This window comes from Sus scrofa, chromosome 1 (assembly GCF_054392235.1).
Source record: "Sus scrofa isolate SSC_HxYL_T2T_F1_AM1 chromosome 1, Sscrofa_HxYL_maternal_Yorkshire_Landrace_v2.0, whole genome shotgun sequence".
Taxonomy (NCBI): domain Eukaryota; kingdom Metazoa; phylum Chordata; class Mammalia; order Artiodactyla; family Suidae; genus Sus; species Sus scrofa.
In genome coordinates, this window is record NC_139383.1 from 220,153,891 (window position 1) to 220,171,367 (window position 17,477).

The following is a 17,477-nucleotide window of genomic DNA, read 5'->3' on the forward strand; positions in this document are numbered from 1 at the left end:
CAGCAGATGTGAATCTGACTAGGAACCATGAGGTTGCAGGTTCGATCCCTGGCCTTGCTCAGTGGGTTAAGAATCCGGCATTTCCATAAGCTGTGGTGTAGGTCACAGACACAGCTCAAATCTGGCATTGCTGCGGCTCTGGCGTAGGCTGGCAGCTACAACTCTGATTAGACCCTAGCCTGGGAACCTACATATACCACAGGTGTGGCCCTAAAAGGATAAAAGACAAAATATATATATATATATATATATATATATATATATATATATATATGCACTATTTGGTTAGGAAAATAGAAAAAAAAAAAAAGGCAGGTAGTGCCAAATGAGTATAAGTATTAATAGTATACCTTATGAAACTGAAGCACCTCTGACCTGAACCTTGCCAGGACCCAGAATGGGACTTGAACCCACAGTTTTGTTGTTGTTGTTGTTGCTGCTTTTTAGGGCCATGCTCATAGCATATGGAAATTCCCAGGCTAGGGGTTGAATTGGAGCTCTAGCTGCTAGGCTGCGTCACAGCCACAGCAACGCAGGATCTTAGCAGCATCTGTGACCTACACCACAGCTCACAGCAATGCCAGATCCTTAACCCAACGCCAGATCAAACATGCATCCTCATGGATACTAGTTGGGTTCATTAACCACTGAGCCATGATGGGAACTCCCTAACTCACAGTTTTTTACTTGGAATCACTCACCTTGTATCTGGACTTACTGATGAGGTTCACATTCTTTATGTCTCAGAGCAGAAGGAATTTGGCATGGGACAAAATGATAGGCAAGAAATATATTTATTAAGATAGGATGCTCGTGAGAGATACAAGCAGGCAGGTAAGAAGGATCAGCCCCAAGAATTGTGTGGGGTACATTTTTATAATCCGAGGAAAGTGGGGAGAGGGAAATGACCAACTTTTTCCTCATTCTTCGAGTAGACATCAGGCTTACATCACTGGCTCCATCTTCATATTGGGTAAGTGAGTATTTGACCCTGTGAGGTCAAATTTGGACTGCCAAGGTGCTTATTCAAATCAGCAAAAAGGTGGTAACATATGCTAAAATATGTTGGATCAGAAGTTCTTTGCAAGGCTCAGTGGTTAATGTACCCATGGATCCATGAGAATGTGGGTTCGATCTCTGGCCTCGCTCAGTGGGTTAAAGATCTGGGGTCAGATCCTGAGTTGCTGAGGCTGTGGTATTGACTGGCAGCTGTAGCTCTGATTCTACCTGTAGCTTGGGAACCTCCATGTGCCACAGGTGTAGCCCTAAAAAGCAAAATAAAATAAAATATGTTGAATCATCTCAGATTTCCTTATTAGGGTCTCCTACTTTGGAATGTCATCTTTCCCTTAAATTCCTGTCCTTGGTCCTAAGGACCATTATCTTGCTGAACTTGAATGCAGGCCTCACTTTATCTTTCACTTAATGACCTATTTCATGGGGCATATCTCATGCTTTTACTTATGGTTTTATAGTTGACCAAGCCTGCCTCTTTCCATGACATTTTGGTGTCTTTCTTGAGCAATCATTAACTTATACAGTGGTCTCCCAAAGTTCCCTAGGTTTCCCCCTCTGCTATTGTCCCCTGCTGGGACTTCTACAACTACCTGTATAACTATCCTACTCTATCCCTATCACTTGGTCTCTGTAGTTTGTAGAGAACTCAAAATTAATATACATATACCTACAAGGATCCAATGAGATTAAGTTATGTTAGGACTTTCTCAGGACCCTAAACAACACAAAGCACAATAACACAAACTCCCCATGGCTGAATGCCATTCCTGTTCTTCAAAAAGGAGTATCGTTCTTCTCAGTGGCATCCTATTATTCCTGGGCAAAGTGAGACTGAGTTACTCAAACAGAAGCCGCATCCTAAACTCTTCTGTCGTAGCTTGTGCTTCAGACAGCCACAGGCATGATCTGAGTAACACCTTCTGTTCAGTTAATCCATTTCTAAACCACTTATCTGAAGACTTCCTTTATGAAGACTTAAGAGCTACTCTAGGACAACTTAGAGGGCAGAAGGTGTGGCTCTATAGGAGCAGAATCTATGAGAAAGAGAAGTTTGTGAACAAAGGGTATGTAAACTTGGCCCTCAGGCTACACTAAGCAGTAGAAATGATCACCCCCAAATTGTTTGTATGTGTAATTTATTTTCCCATAATTAGCAAAGTGTCATTTGTATTGTATAAGAAAATGTTAGTATGCATACAATAAATTTAATTATAAGCTATTTATAACACCATTTATTTCACCTGGATTAAAACACCTTAGAAATAACAGGTATTACTTCTCTTTTCCTTACTTCTCTTAGGATCCCATGCATTTTTGTGGTCATCTTGTCTCTTTGGTCAAGTTTCTGATTCCCAGCCTCTAATCTTTCTTTTGCATTTTTTTCCTTCTTCTTGATGGGTGTGCATGAGGGCATGGGTTAATATTTCTGACAGATTTTATGAAAATCTGTATTTGAAAGTCTCCATGAAGGCAATCTTCCACAATAGTTATCTTGGGAAACAGTGCAATTGCTAATATCATTGTGATGCTGAAAAGATGGTAATGAAATCCAGGTTCTTGTTCATGTAGCTGAAGAATGAACTTCACGAATGCATAGACAGCAAGCAAGCAAAATCTTTATTACAGGAAAGAAAATAGCTCCCAGGACAGCTGGGAGGGGGAAGAAGAATCCCCCTCTCTATTGTTTTATAGGGATTTTTATCCCTTAAAGATGAGGGTTACCAACGTGGGGTCCAGAAAGATGTGGGTTTATACCTTTGGCCTTGCCCAACTACCTGTATCGGTCCTTGCCCAACAGGGGTCTTAGGGGTGGAAGTGTCCTGTGAGTGTCATGGTTTCTTTGTCCTTCTCTTCCCCTAGACTGAATCACAGGGGGTCAGAGATTAATGTCCACCTGGGTGTAGGTACACTCCCTATAGTAAACAAGGCTATGGGGATGCTACTCCCTGGAGCCCTTAAGCCACAAATATTAATCAATAGCCATATCAAAGTGTATCAAAGCCCATGCTCCTACACTGACTACCTGAGTTATTATTCTGCCTCAATCAAACTATACATTACCTTTTTGGAATCCATCTTTCATGGATAGATTATTCCATAAACATATTTAATTTTGTTTTTTAAAACCAAAATTATATTTCCTAGATTTATAAACAAAAGCTTTCCCTTATAATATCTTTTAAAGACTAACTTCAGAAACTCAAAGAAAAAAATTATACTTACTAGGATTAAAGGTGTTCAGAAAGATATGGCACAGCCTCTTAAAGTAGTCTGAAAAATGTCCACAGAACTTTTTTTTTTTTTCTTTTTTAGGGCTGCACCCATGGCATATAGATGTTCCCAGACTAGAGATTGAATTGGAGCTGTATCTTCCAGCCTACACCATAGTCACAGCAACGCCAGATCTGAGCTGCGCCTGCAACCTTCACCATGGCAACACCAGATCCCTAACCCACTGAGGAGGGATCAAACCCACGTCCTCTTGGAAACTAGTTGGATTGGTTACCATGGTACCAACCATGGGAACTCCCCACAGAACTTCTTGAATGATGGCATCATCACCCAAAACTTTGTCCTCTCTAAATAAAAGTGATATAAAAACACTTTTACTTGAGTAGATAATACAGAGTTCTCATAGATGCCTCCCCTGAATCTACACACAATTTCTCTCTTATATAATATCTTTCACTGGTGTGATACATTTGTTATAATTAATGAACAAATATTGACACATTATCTTAACTGAAATCCACAGTTTAGATTAAGATTCACACTTTATATTGGACGGTGCTATGGATTTTGACAAATACATAATACCATTTATCTACTGTTACAGTATCTTAAAGAGTAGTTTCATCATCCTAAAAATCCCGAGCTTCACTTTTTCATTCCTTCCCCTTTCCTCTGGCATCTACTGATGGTTTTATTTCTGTGGTTTTGCCTTTTCCAGAATGTCATATAGTTGGAATCATTCAATATGTGGCCTTTCTAGAGTGACTCCTTTCACTTAGCAATAGGCACTTAAGATTCCTTCATGGTTTTGGTGGCTTGATCACTTAATTCTTTTATTGCTAAATATATTCCATTCTATGTATCATAGTTTGTTTATCTACCCACCTGTTCAGGGGCACTTGATTTCTCCCAGTTTCTGATGATTATGAATAAAGCTGCCTAATACCACTGTTCAGCTTTTTATGTGGATGTAATTTTTCAACTCAATAGAGTGAATACCGGGGAGTGCATATGCTGGGTCATGTAGTAACAGTATGCTTAAAATTTCCTAATAAACTTCCAAACTTTCTTCCAAAATGGCTGTACTCATCTGCATCCTCCCACAGCAACCAGTGAGAACTATTGCTCTCTATCCTTGTCAGCATTTGGTGTTATCAGCATTTTGCACAGCCATCCTAAGTGTGTAGTGGGATGTCATTATTGTTTTCATTTTCAATTTTCCTTGTGACATATGATGTTGAGTATTTCTACTTGCTTTTCCATCCGTATATCTTTGGTGGGGTGTCTGTTCAGATTTTTTGACCAATTTTAAACTGTGTGCTTGTTTTCTTATTGTTGAGGCTTTTTTTTTCCCTCTTATTATTTTTTTTTCTACTGTACAGCATGGTGACCCAGTTACACATACATGTATACATTCTTTCTTCATATATCACATGTTCCATCATAAGTGACTAGACAGAATTCCTAGTGCTACACAGCAGGATCCCATTGCTAATCCATCCCAAAGGCATCAGTTTTCTTATTGTTGAGTTTTAAAGGTTCTTTCTCTATTTTGGATACAAATAACTTGTCAGATATGTGTTTTGCAAATATTGTCTCCCCATCTTTGACTTGTCTTTCACTCTTTTTCTCAGAGAAAAAGTTTCTGATTTTAATAAAGACTTTCTATATGGGGCTGTCGATCTCTAAACAGCTAGAATTCCCCATAATTGTCATACTTCTTAGGAACAGAAAGTTCCCTCTTTGGAAGAACAGAAATGGGTTATTGGGCTAGTGGCAGAGCTTCCTGAAAGCTATCCTATACTATAAAGAAATACACATGTGCACCTGTGCACACACACACACACTCAACCTTGTGCTGTAAAGCACTTCAGCATAAACCAGAAAGAATTTCTCCTACTTAGAATGCTAATCTATCATGCATAAACTACTTTTAATTAACTGGTAAACTTGCTTTATTCAAAGATGACTAATTTTTTAAAAATTTGAGATAATAGAAAAAAATCAGAAAACAGAAAATAGCAGAGGATATTGATAATTATATTGCCCTAAAACATAAGAAAATTGTGATCATAGGCATACCTGTGAAAAATTTAATGAAACACTTGTTTTTTAATAGATAAAAGTGTTCAAGGCAGAGATATGAAGGTTCAGAGCGATTGCTGTGTTCACAATTTTGATCTAATCAGCCTCAAGGAAATGAAAATACGAGGGACCACTGAAAATGTAAGTACCTCCCAACTCCTTTATAGATTAGGGATGAATTGTTTAAATATGACAGGAGAATTACCAAAAGTGAGACCTGCCCCCCTCTAATTCCTCTTCACCTGCCAGCCTTGGCCTTATCCTCGCCTTCTGCCTAACACAAGAAATTTAAAAAATTCTACTCTGTTAGGTTAGATGGGGGCCTGGGAATCAGCATAACCAAGACTGTAGGGAATTGTACACGTCTTGCAAAAAAAGAGCTGAGTTCTCACAGGCTGCTTGTCGAAGCACACATCAGTTTTATCAACTGAAGCTTGTTGAATGTTGCATAGGGCCTGGCTATGAAGATGAGTTATTGGTCAGATGAGTTGCAGTGCACAGGGGTAGCCTGCGGTAGCAGGCCACCAGATGCCACTAGACAAATGGCAGCAGACCCAGTAAAATGCCTCAGGGAAGCAGAGGAAGGTTTTTTAGTCCATCTTGCAAGGAGGTTGCCAAGAAACAAGTATATTTTGGGGGGAAGACAAATATCTTTTAATCTAGTAAGTCCAGGTCTAAATATGAGACTGTACTAGAACTTAGCTGTGTGAGTTTAAGCAAGTTAATCAATTTTTTTGTTTGTTTGTTTGTTTTTTGTCTCTTGTCCTTTTTTAGGGCCACACCCACCGCATGCGGAGTTTCCCAGGCTAGGGGCCTATGCCAGAGCCACAGCAACGCCAGATCCAAGCCACGTCTGTGACCTACACCACAGCTCACGGCAACGCCGGATCCTTAACCCAGTGAGTGAGGTCAGGAATTGAACCTGCAACCTCATGGTTCCTAGTTGGATTTGTTTCCTCTGAGCTATGACGGGAACTCCAAGTTACTCAAACTTTGAGAGCATGTTTCCCTGTTGTGAAGTGTGTGAGATACTATTTGCGTTTAGGTTGTGGGCAGTTGTTGCTGCTGAGATGATGTGTGGAATGTACCTAGCACATAGTAGGTGGCACGCAGGCTGTGATGCACAATTGCACAGGGCACTGTTGTCAGGGCAGATGGCACTGGAAGCTGTGATGTGTGGAGGCCTTAGGAAGTCAGGATGACTACTATTACTGCTGGCTTCTTACTTTGCCCAAAGGCAGCTCCAGCCAATCATGTGTTGGACTAGCCCAGGAAAATAAATTCTTTGCTCTTTTTGTTATTTTATAGGCTTATAAACAGTGTGATGCACCTCAAAATGGCCTAAACTGATAGAAGAGGGTCCTTGGTCAAAACCTCATTTTTTCTTAACTAATTTGGGAAAGTGAGTCAGTTAAGAATGTGGATTCCCAGTTTTCTCATCTGTGAAAAGAGTGAATTGGACCAGATAATCTGTAACACTCCTTCCAAAATTCTTTGGTTTACAGCCTGGGTCCTGTTCAATGCTTTCATCCTGGTACAGCTGCCCAGAGAGAGGAAATCTTGCTCTTAACATGACAACGAAATTCATTGAACGTGAATTCCCAGAGGATAGGGGAAATGGGCCAGATTTCTCCTTCAAGTATGCAGTATCTAGTCCTTGGCAAGAAAAGGAAGTTGTCAGACTAAGCTTAAAATATTCCTTTTCCCTGATATGGTATTAATTAAATTTGCTTAATCATTGCTGTAACTGTTTAGCAGAGAAAACTTAGGCACAGAGAGCTCAGGGAGCAAGCAGATGATGGTGGAGTATGAGAGCATCAAGGGCAGAATTAGGTTGTCACTTAAAGTAGAACCTCCTCCTCGTGCCCCTTTTCTCCCGTCTTCCCCCTTCTGCCTCTTCCTTCCCCTTCTCCTCTTCCCCCTCTTTCTAATTTCAAGGAATTGAGCAGTTGCTCAAAGACCATGGTGAGTGGGCTGTGGCATTGTCCAGTTGGACCACCGCTCCCTTCCTGTCTCCCCTGCAGTTACCCATAGTAACTAAGGCTGGGTGAGAACACATGCATAAGTCCCTTTCAGAGGAAAACCATCACATCTACTCCCACTTTTTTAACAGGTTTTCTAAATCTTCAATAAGTTTGTGTTTGCTGGGAATGAATGTCTGAATTTAGGCTTCAAAAATGTTCCTCCCCCCCATCTGTATAATTACTGTTTTTTTTTCCTGAAGCCTTTCAAAATACTATAATTAACAGATTGGCAGATAACCCATATAACTGCAGTTAAGGCAAATATAGTATGCAGCTGTCTTTGCATTAAGTGATTAAATCAAATAGCATAGTTTTGAAGTACATTTATAAAGCATAAATTTACCTCCTGGCAAAACTGTCTTAAGTAACACACCCTACACCATCTGTTCGTTCAGTATTAATACCATATTTCCCAGGACGATAGCTAGGGAGAGCAGAGATACCAGCTGTGCAGAACCGAGAGGTGCTGAGGGATCCTTTGGAATACTCAGCAACTTTTGGATCGTTGTAAGGATGCTCACAGTGATTGTGCATCTGAAACACACACAGCATATAGATAGTCACACATGCATGCACATACACTCATGCATGTGCACATATATACACATGTACACACATACACATTCCACCTCAGGGTACTGATGACGGTATGCTCACTTTCCATGAACAAGTCATACTGATATGACTTTAAATGCATTTATTCAAGCACTTATTTCATTAAATGATTCATTCAGCAATGATTTCTTCTTTTTTTTGTCTTTTTAGGGGTACACCTGCGGCATATGGAGGTTCCCAGGCTAGGGGTCAAATCAGAGCTGTATCTGCTGGGCCTATGCCACAGTGACAGCAAGGCAGGATCCAAGCCATGTCTGTGACCTACACCACAGCTCACAACAATGCCAGATACTTAACCCTCCGAGCGAGGCCAGTGATTAAACCTGTGTCCTCATGGATGCCAGTCAGGTTTGTTAACTGCTGAACCAGGATGGGATTCATTCAGCAATGATTTATTCAATGCCTCTATGTGTTAGACTAGGTACTAGCTAGTAGAGGTACATTGGTGAAGGGTTACGGACCCTGCTCTCATGGAACTCACAGTCTAGCACAGAAATCTCATTAATGGGCTAACTACAAAAAATGGTAATGATTTTAAGGAAAGATAGTAACCCAAGCAAGCCTAACCTCATTTAGGGTTTATAAACGAGGATTCAAAGCTATAAATATTTTGCACTTCATGGGTATGTATAAGAAGTGAAGACTGTTCACTAATCAAAAATGTATCCAGAATCTTCCATGAGTGGCAGTAGATTCAGTGGACAAAATGGAAAAGATGCTTCCAATCTGGTAAATAAGACTGAAGGTAGCAGTAAAAAGAAATGTTAATTTGCATGATCCAGACTATTGTGCAGTATTTTAGAGACATCCAGCAAATAACTAAAACATGAAAGGCTTAAGAGGTCTTCACAGAGTAGCAGTTGTCAACCATGGCAGCCCCTCAGCATATTCTTGAAAGCCTTCTAAAAATATTCATGGCCAGATGAATTAGATTAGAAAATCTGGGAGATTCTGCTGAGGGATGGGAGGTTAAGGATCTGGCATTGTCTCTGCAGCAATTCAGGTTCAATCCCTGGCCCAGCATAGTGGGTTAAGGATCCATTATTGCCGCAGCTATGGTGTAGGTCACAGCTGTGGCTCAAATTCAGTCCCTGGCCTGGGAACTTCCATGTGATATGGGTGTGACCAAAAGAAAAAACAAAAGAATCTGGTGGTGGGGCTTAGACAGCTCTCTCTCTCTCTCTCTACATGTTTGAGCTAATATTGATGAGCCTTGTCCTATAAGAAATGAGATTTGAGCTAGACAAGTGATGGTATAATCTAGAGCTGTATTGTCCAATATGTTAACCACTAGCCACATGTGGCTATTATAACTTAAATGAGTGAAAATAAAATAAAATTCAGATTCTCCATTGCCTTGCCACATTTCATGTGCTCAGTAATATTTTGAGGCTGATAGTTATCATATTGGACAGCCCAGGACATCTCCATCTTTGCCCAAAAGATTCTATTGGAATGTGAACGGGATGGATGAAGAAGAGAGAAAGTGAAGGCATAGTGTTTGGAAGGGTCATTAGCAGCTGCAGGGAGAAGTGACTAGCTGCCTAGAGCAGTGGGCACATGTGAGAAAAGGTATGAGACGGGGCAGGAGGCGAGGCTGATAGTGAGTATCCCTCAGCCAGATAGGAATACTTGTCAAGTGATAGCAAATAGGGAGTATGGAAAGATCAGCTATAGGAGTAAGAAGTAAACCGTGTTCAAGGAAATGGCCTGGCATAATTCAGGATGCATGGAGAAAACAGTAACTGGAATTTGCAAATCAAAAATGTCCTCCTTTGTACCAGGCTGAATAGGAAGTTGGAATGAAGACCTAGTTCCACGAGCTAGAGCACACTTCATTCCACTTCTAGTTTTCTCTGGAAAGTCCCATGGAAACTAAGCTTCAAAGAAGTCAAAGATATGATGGATTGAAATTTGTCAGTTTTCTTGGAGGTATAAAGATTATACAGACCATCTGGGATAACTTTCTCATGTCATCAATGAAAACATAGAGGTAGAGATAGTAAATGAATTCCCCATGACATCATAGCTCTCACAGTACAGACACTGAACCAGAATTCTGGCTTTAAACTTTCCAGACAGGGGTCCTTTTATTACACACCACTTTCAAATTTTAGTGTATAGTGAAAATAAAAGACAGTCACACAAAAACGGCTTTTTCATGAAGGTTTTCAAAATGGGAGTGCTTTGAGGAGGAAAGCAAAGAGCAGCAATGCAAATAATCAGTTGAAAACAAAAGATCAGATATTATTATTTTGTGAAGGAAAGTGGAAGTAGACTCTTAATTTTGTGGTTTACATGAAACACCAAGAATGTAAGCATCTAAGCTCTCCTTCTTTTATTACTCTTATAATATGATTACTTACTTTTTTTTTTTTTTTTTTTTTGGCTATGCCCACAGCATACGAAAGTTCTTGGGCCAGGAATCGAACCCATGCCATAGCAGCAGCCCAAACTACCTCAGTGACAATGCCAGATCCTTAACCCTCTGTGCCACAAGGGAACTCCCTATGATTGCTTATTTTAGAGGTACCAAATATTTCACCTTTTGGGGAACTTAGCATTTTATACAATCTTGTCTACCCAAGAATCCATTTTTCTCACGTGAAGTGTAATGCCTTGTTATTAGATAGACACAGTGCTTTATGTTATTGCTGTTTAATCTAAAAAAAAAAAAAAAGTTTACCTTAGTAAAATCTGAGTAACATTGAGCTGCCAGACTGGACTGGAAGATTCAGGCTTCAAGAGAAGGTATTACGAGCTTTGTTTATATCAATATTTATTATTGTATCAGCAGCTACATTTGATGTGCTTATGATTTATTAGTCTTTATCTGAAAGTAGAAACAAATTCCATAATTCTTGTGAATTACATGTCCTCCAGGCATTTTTTAAATCTAACTTTTGTTTACTGTCACTTGTACTGAACATTTCTCATTGCAATTCATGAAGAAGCTGTTCACAGAAAACTAGGATCTGGCCTACTCCAATATTTCCCATATTATTAGTCATTGGGAGTTGGCTCTAAACTACCAAGCTTATAATTTATAACCGGAACCGACAATTTAAACATTTTAGGATGTGTTCAAGCGTAGCTTAGTTTTAACAAGGCTGCTCCCTTTATTCCAGAGCCCCTCCCTGTTGAGAAGGCTCTTGGATTTTAATAAAGAAAATGCTCTTCCTTTGCAGTTTTCCTCTGAATTAAAGTGTGTATTGAGACAGTTTATGAGAAAAGTAATGTGGGGAAGTAAAGTAAATCTCCAAGAAGGAAAAAAAACTTCAAAGTCTTTTGAAGTTATATAAGAATTAAGTGAAAAGATGGCACATTTTTTAACAGCAGGTGGGATCTCAAAGCAGTTAATTAAGAGACTGTCCATTGAGAATACAAAGACTCAAGTTTCTGGAAGTTTACTGATTCTCTTCTGGTATTTTGAAAAGACTTGATTATATGGTACCATTTTAAAATGTCATTTTATAGCTTTAAAAATGACAGAAGAAGCACCTTAACAAAATCATCATCCTGAGGGCACAAGAGTGAAAACCACTGTATTCCAGATTTTCATCTAACTCCAAACTATTTACCCTATGAACAAAAGACCATTAATTATGAGAAGGTGGTGATATAATTCAACACGACTATGCCAGATTAATAAATCAGGCAAGTCGATGCCCTAGTCAACAGAATGGTATCTTCTGTTTATGGGATACATAGATGCATGGACAGATGCAAGAATGACCTGATGGATAGATGGGCAGATAGTATTAGTACTCATATAAACACATATCACCCAATGTTTATGTCTGATAGAAAAAAAAAGCAAGAACGAAGAGAATTGCAAATTGGTAGATAGCCTCAGTGATGACAATAGAAGTAACTCCAAGAACTGAGTTGTTTCTTGCAGGAACATTGTCTTACTTGACTTTATATCCTCAGCATCTCTCAGAGTTCCTCTCATTCAGTAGTAGGTCAATAAGGTTGAATAAATAGAGGCAAAAGAAAAGAATTCAGGAAAGACTTCTAGGTACGAAAGTCATCAAACTGCATTTCAGTGAACACGAGTCGGGTATTTCCATTATAATTGGAAAGAATATTAATGTCATAGAAGGAGAACCACTAGAATGAAAATAATGACTTTAAAGATGTTATTCTGAAGCAGCGTATCTAGAAAGCCCTGAGGAGTCCTCAATGGAGGGAAGGGATGTTGGAGACAAAACTTTAGCATGGGTGGGATGTGCAGGGCCAAGAAGTAGGACCAGGCCAGGAGCAAGGAGACCAGGGGAGAGCTGGATGTGTCATCTCTAGCTGAGTAGTCCTGCCAATCCTTCTGTGAACCTCAATTTCTTATTATATTAAACAGGGAGTCAAAGGAATTAACCTCTTAGATTCTTTCCTAGGTCTGATGTACATTTTTAAAAAGTTTTATTGAAGCGTAGTTGATTTACACTGTTAGGTGAATTTCTGCTGTACAACAAAGTGCAGCAGAAATTATATATACACACTTATCCATTTTTTTCAGACTATTTTCCCATATAGGTTATCACAGAACATTGAGTAGTATTCCCTGTGCTATGCAGCAGGTCCCTGTTGACCATCCGTTCCAAGTACAGTAGTGTGCATGTGTCAATCCCAAACCTGACCTTTCCCCTTTGGTAACCATAAGTTTGTTTTTGAAGTCTGTGAATGCACCCTTTATGTTTCATGCTTGAAACCCATGTCTGACCCCTTGGAAATAAAGGTGATTAAGTATTTTTCTTTTGTGGAAGGTAGGCAGAAAGCAGAAATATTGGTTATTATACTATTTTACAGTTATGACTTGAAAAGTTTTTGTTTTTCAAATGTGATTTTATTATATGAAACCCTAAAATGCTGTCTATGTAGGATTTCTTAAAAGTAACACCTAGAAAAATTGGATTTGAAGACAGAAAATTAAAAAAAAAACTTTTCTAAAATCATGTTGATATATTGGTATGTATTTGGAACTGTGTATCCTAAGTGCCAAAACCTTAATATCTTTTCCTTTTTAGTAAAAATCATGCAGTAACATTTAACTCTGGGATACGCTATAGAGCCTTGTGTTTCATCACTTTAAGCTTTCAAACTGGGAATTTTTACCAGTGCAATCAAGAAGCTGGTGAAGTACACCCTTCCTCCCCAGATTTGGCAGTCTGAAGTTTTCAGATACAGTTCATACTCTCCATGCAATTGTAGGTTTCTTTCTAGATATTTACAGTGATACACAGAGTGCAAAGTGGTTACCTATGCCTGAATATTTGCTTCTCTTCTATAAGAGGCCAGGAGCAAAATGGTTCTATTGGTAGAAAATGACACCTATAAATAGATTTTCAGAGAGGAAATAAAGAGTAAGGGAGATGAACCAAAAGTCAGCATGAGGCATGGTGAAGCGAACATGGAGCAATGTTGTCCCAGTGTAGAAAAGCTTTGAGGAGAAATGAAGTCAAGTGAAATCTGCTAGCCCAACATAGTGAACAAGTCTCAAGGGAAGAGAATAGCCTATGGTGAAAGAGCTCTCGGGAAGATTCCATAAAAGCTGAAATGGGTTGAAGTCTGCCTTGAGTTGACCTCAGCAGATCAGAATTATGGGATAGGGATATGAACATACAAAAATAAGAACTGGGCATACCATCTTGTGGAAGAGAATCAACCCATAGGCTTCTAGGGTTATTGGGCAGCAGCTGTGCCAGGTGCATTCAGAGAAATTGGGATCTTCTGAATAAAGACATTTCAGGTCAGTTGGTTCTATTAGTATTCTATTCTTAATCATAACTATTTTTTATGTGACCAGGGATTTTCATCTCTACTTTCCAGATAAGGAAACTGACAAAGAAGTAAAATGACATTTCCCACATCACACTGTTGGTATGTTAGCAGGACAAAGGTTTGAAATCATGGTTTTCATGTGATTCTTTTAATTTTTATATTTCTACATGTATGCATTTTTATTTCATTTTCAGTATCTGATAAATTTAAGAATCAGTGTTGAAAATGTAAGAACCACAGTTGTAATGAGAAGATCCTTATGTTTTCGTCTGAGTTAGAACCTCATTAAACTGTTTAAAAGTTGGAGTTTCTCACTTGGGGATGTTGGATGTGATGATGACAGCTGTGGGCATTGATGTGCATATCTCAGAGGGATTAAAACTCAGCAGGACTGATTGAGGGACCATTTCTTAAAAGTCTTTATTAGGAAACAATTTGAAACATACAGAAAATTTGCGAGAATAGTAAAAATGACCAATAGCCTTTACCCAGATCCACTTACTATTTATAATTTGTCCTGTTTGCTCTCTTTCTGTCTATGCTTTTGAAATTGAGTTACCAACATCATTGCCCTTTGCCTCTAAATACTTCACCATGTATCTGCCAAAAAGAAGACTTTCCCCTTCCACAGCCATATCACAGTTATCAAATGAACTAACTTACCTTGAGCACTGGACTCCTATCTAGTCTATTTCAGCTTTGTCATTTCACCTATCTAGCAATGTCCTTTACAACATGTTTTCCCTCCAGTGTAGAATACAGTCGAGGATCACATAGTTGTGAGTCTTTATTGGGTTTCTTCAGTCTCCTTTAATTTGGAACAGTTCCCAGGATTGCTTTGTCTTTTATGACTTTGACATTTTTGTAAAATTCAGTTGATGGGCCATTTTTAGAGCCCTTTCTTCTCACCTGGAAATAGTTCTCTGAAGCTAATTTTTGCTCAAACTTTGTTTTTAGACCTGGGAGCCCTTTGGCCCTTAAGATCAATCAGGGATATAGCCTTGGGCCATAAATGGTAATGCTGGCGATCCTAGGATGTATGGGGAAACTTGGCTGAACACAACTATGTTTTGCACTGAAGGGAGAGTAGACAAGGGTGGAGCTTGAAATGTATGCCTTTTGTTGGAAGGTGACTCTGGAGAAGCTACTGGTGCAGAAGTTAACTGTGAAGGAGGAGCTGTCAGCTCTGCTGAAACTTCATCCCATCCATGGTAGAGTTTAGGGGTCCTGGGCCTGATGATTCATCAGCATTACAAAGGAAGTGAAGCATTCTAAGGAGGAAATGAGACAGCACTTGAATTCTTCAGATTCATTCTTAAAAATCTTTAGAATAAAGTCATAATTAAGTATAAATTTCTTAAGTGTCTCGCTAACATGGGTAGATAAAACAGACATAGATATGCCACAATAAAACTAATTTTAACAACTTTATGAAAGTGTAATTATATCCAAATAACTGCATAAACTAATGGATAAAACTGATAAGTTTAAACATATGCATACACTTGAGAAGCCATTGCCCCAATCAAGGTAATAAACATATCCATCACACTTAAAAGTTGCTTCCTGCCTCTTGGGTTTTTGTTGTTGTTGTTTGTAGTAAAAGCACAAATGGAGATCTTCTTTTTAAAGAATTTTAAGTATACAACACAGTATTATTAACCCTAGGCACTGTGATGTCCATCAGAGCTCTAGAGCTTATCTCCCGTAACTGAAACTTTATATTCATTAAGTCACAACTCTCCATTTCCCTCTCCTCCCTGCCCCTAGTAACCACCTATCCTTTATTTTTCATAAGTATTGAAAGACGGATGGGGGTTTTGGAGAAAAGTTAGCAAGTAGATGGGAAATATTAGGAAAACCTTTATATAGGAAGTAACATATGGATGTAATTCAAAACAAAAAATATTGTCCCTATATGACTCCAACTGCTCTCTTAAAAAGTTATTTGTTCAGGAAGTTCCCACTATGCTGCAGTGGGTTAAGGATATGACTGCAGCAGCTCTGGTCACTGTGGAAGTACAAGTTTGAACTACACCCAGTGCAGTGGGTTAAGGATCCTGCGGCTCAGGTCGCAGATGTGGCTTGGATTTGATCACTAGCCTGGGAAGTTCCATATGCCATGGGGGTGGCAAAAAAAAAAGTTATTTATGCAAAAGAAAAGACCTTGCTCACCCTCCAGATCAGGATGTGTCTGGCTACCCATCCTGGGGTAGAGAGTTGGGAGAGTTGACATACTCTGAAAAAGAGAGAATTTGAGGTAGGAGTTGGTGGTGGTAGTGTGGGCATCTGGGAAAGAGGAGAGAGGGGCCAGCAGGTTGTGACACTGCACAAGTGGAGTGGGGAGAGTTGGGAGCCTGCTGGGTAGAAAAGTTCAAAAGCCACTTTGGGTGGAAGACAATTTATAAAGAGAAGAATGATCATAGTTGGATGAGCTGCCCAACCCTTATCACCCATATAGACTCTTGAGTAAGGGCTACTTTGCTCACTAACATTTAAAAAAAAAAAAATAAATGTAACTTCTTTTGGTGATGCTTGAAGGGGAGAGTCTGAGGTCTCTGTGTGGGTTGATACAAGACCAAAATAGATTATGTCCAGAAGCTGCAAAGAGAATGGAGGAAATGACAAGCGGGTACATTTCGGGTAATTCCAAAACATTCTGGGGTAAACCTCAGACTTGCAAGGCTATAGCACTGATAGATTCAAAGCCAATATCCCCAAGGGTAAAGGTGGACCCAGCAAGCATCTGGGTTACATGTGAAATAAATAAAACATTGACTAATGTTTATGTACATGATATGATGAAGGGAAGGAGTGAAAGATGGTAAGATCCAGAGAAGGTTGGGGGATCTAGTGACCTGGATACTGAGGACACATTTCATCTCCTGTCCCCTCCCTCATCCTCAGGAGCCCTCTGTGACAGTTCCAAGCCTGGAGCCCCCCTTCTGCCCTTCTGCAGCATCCTTGGTCAGTGCCTGGTTACCTGTGGATGCAGCATGCTTCAGATGGTGGAGAATGGGTACTTTTTGTCCTGTGGGCAAGCTCTAACTCTCTTCTGCTTTCCTTTTGTACATCCTTTTTCAGATGTGGCTCCTCCTTTTTTTTTTTTTTTTTTTTTTTTTTTTTTTTTTTAGGGCCGCAGGCACAGCATATGGAAGTTCCCAGGCTAGAGGTTGAATTAGAGCTATATATAGCTGCTGGCTATAGCCACAGCCACAGCAATTTGGGATCCTTAACCCTCTGAGCAAAGCCAGGGATCAAACCCACATCCTTATGGATACTAAGCAGATTCGTTACTTCTGAACCACAACAGGAAGGAACTCCCTCACTCTTTTTTTTTTTTTTCTAATATATATCAATATTAAGGGAAAGGCTCTAAATCAGAGAAGAAGCTAGACCTAGTTCCCAGGAGGTTGGGCCTTGTTTTATTCTGTTCTTCTCACTTTTCTAAGTCGCTTGGAGCAGAGACCCTTGAAATGAGAACTCTCAGGAAGTAGCAGGGCATCATCCTTCTAGGGGAACAAATTGGGCAGGAAAGGTGTCAGAGTGGAGACTGGGGCTTCCACCCCAGATTCACAGACCGTCTGCCTGGGTATGATAGATGTTCCTGGGGTAAATCCCAAATATCATTTTTCAGTGGTGCTAATTTGGTTTTTTAAAGTATTTAAGATGCTGGAGGAGGATCATTCTCAACATTGTTCATCAGCTGCCTTCTGTCTCAGCCGC

The 17,477-nt window shown here is 39.6% G+C and overlaps 1 long non-coding RNA gene across 2 annotated transcripts in view; it reads left to right on the forward strand.

Annotated features, from left to right (window-relative positions):
• Positions 1-17,477, forward strand: part of LOC106509174 (uncharacterized) — a 43,506-nt gene that overhangs the window by 18,247 nt on the left and 7,782 nt on the right. For both annotated transcript variants that reach the window (XR_014821707.1, XR_014821708.1), the window contains 2 exons: positions 5,369-5,475; positions 13,800-13,850. This is a non-coding gene — a long non-coding RNA (uncharacterized LOC106509174). The remainder of the gene's footprint in view (positions 1-5,368; positions 5,476-13,799; positions 13,851-17,477) is intronic.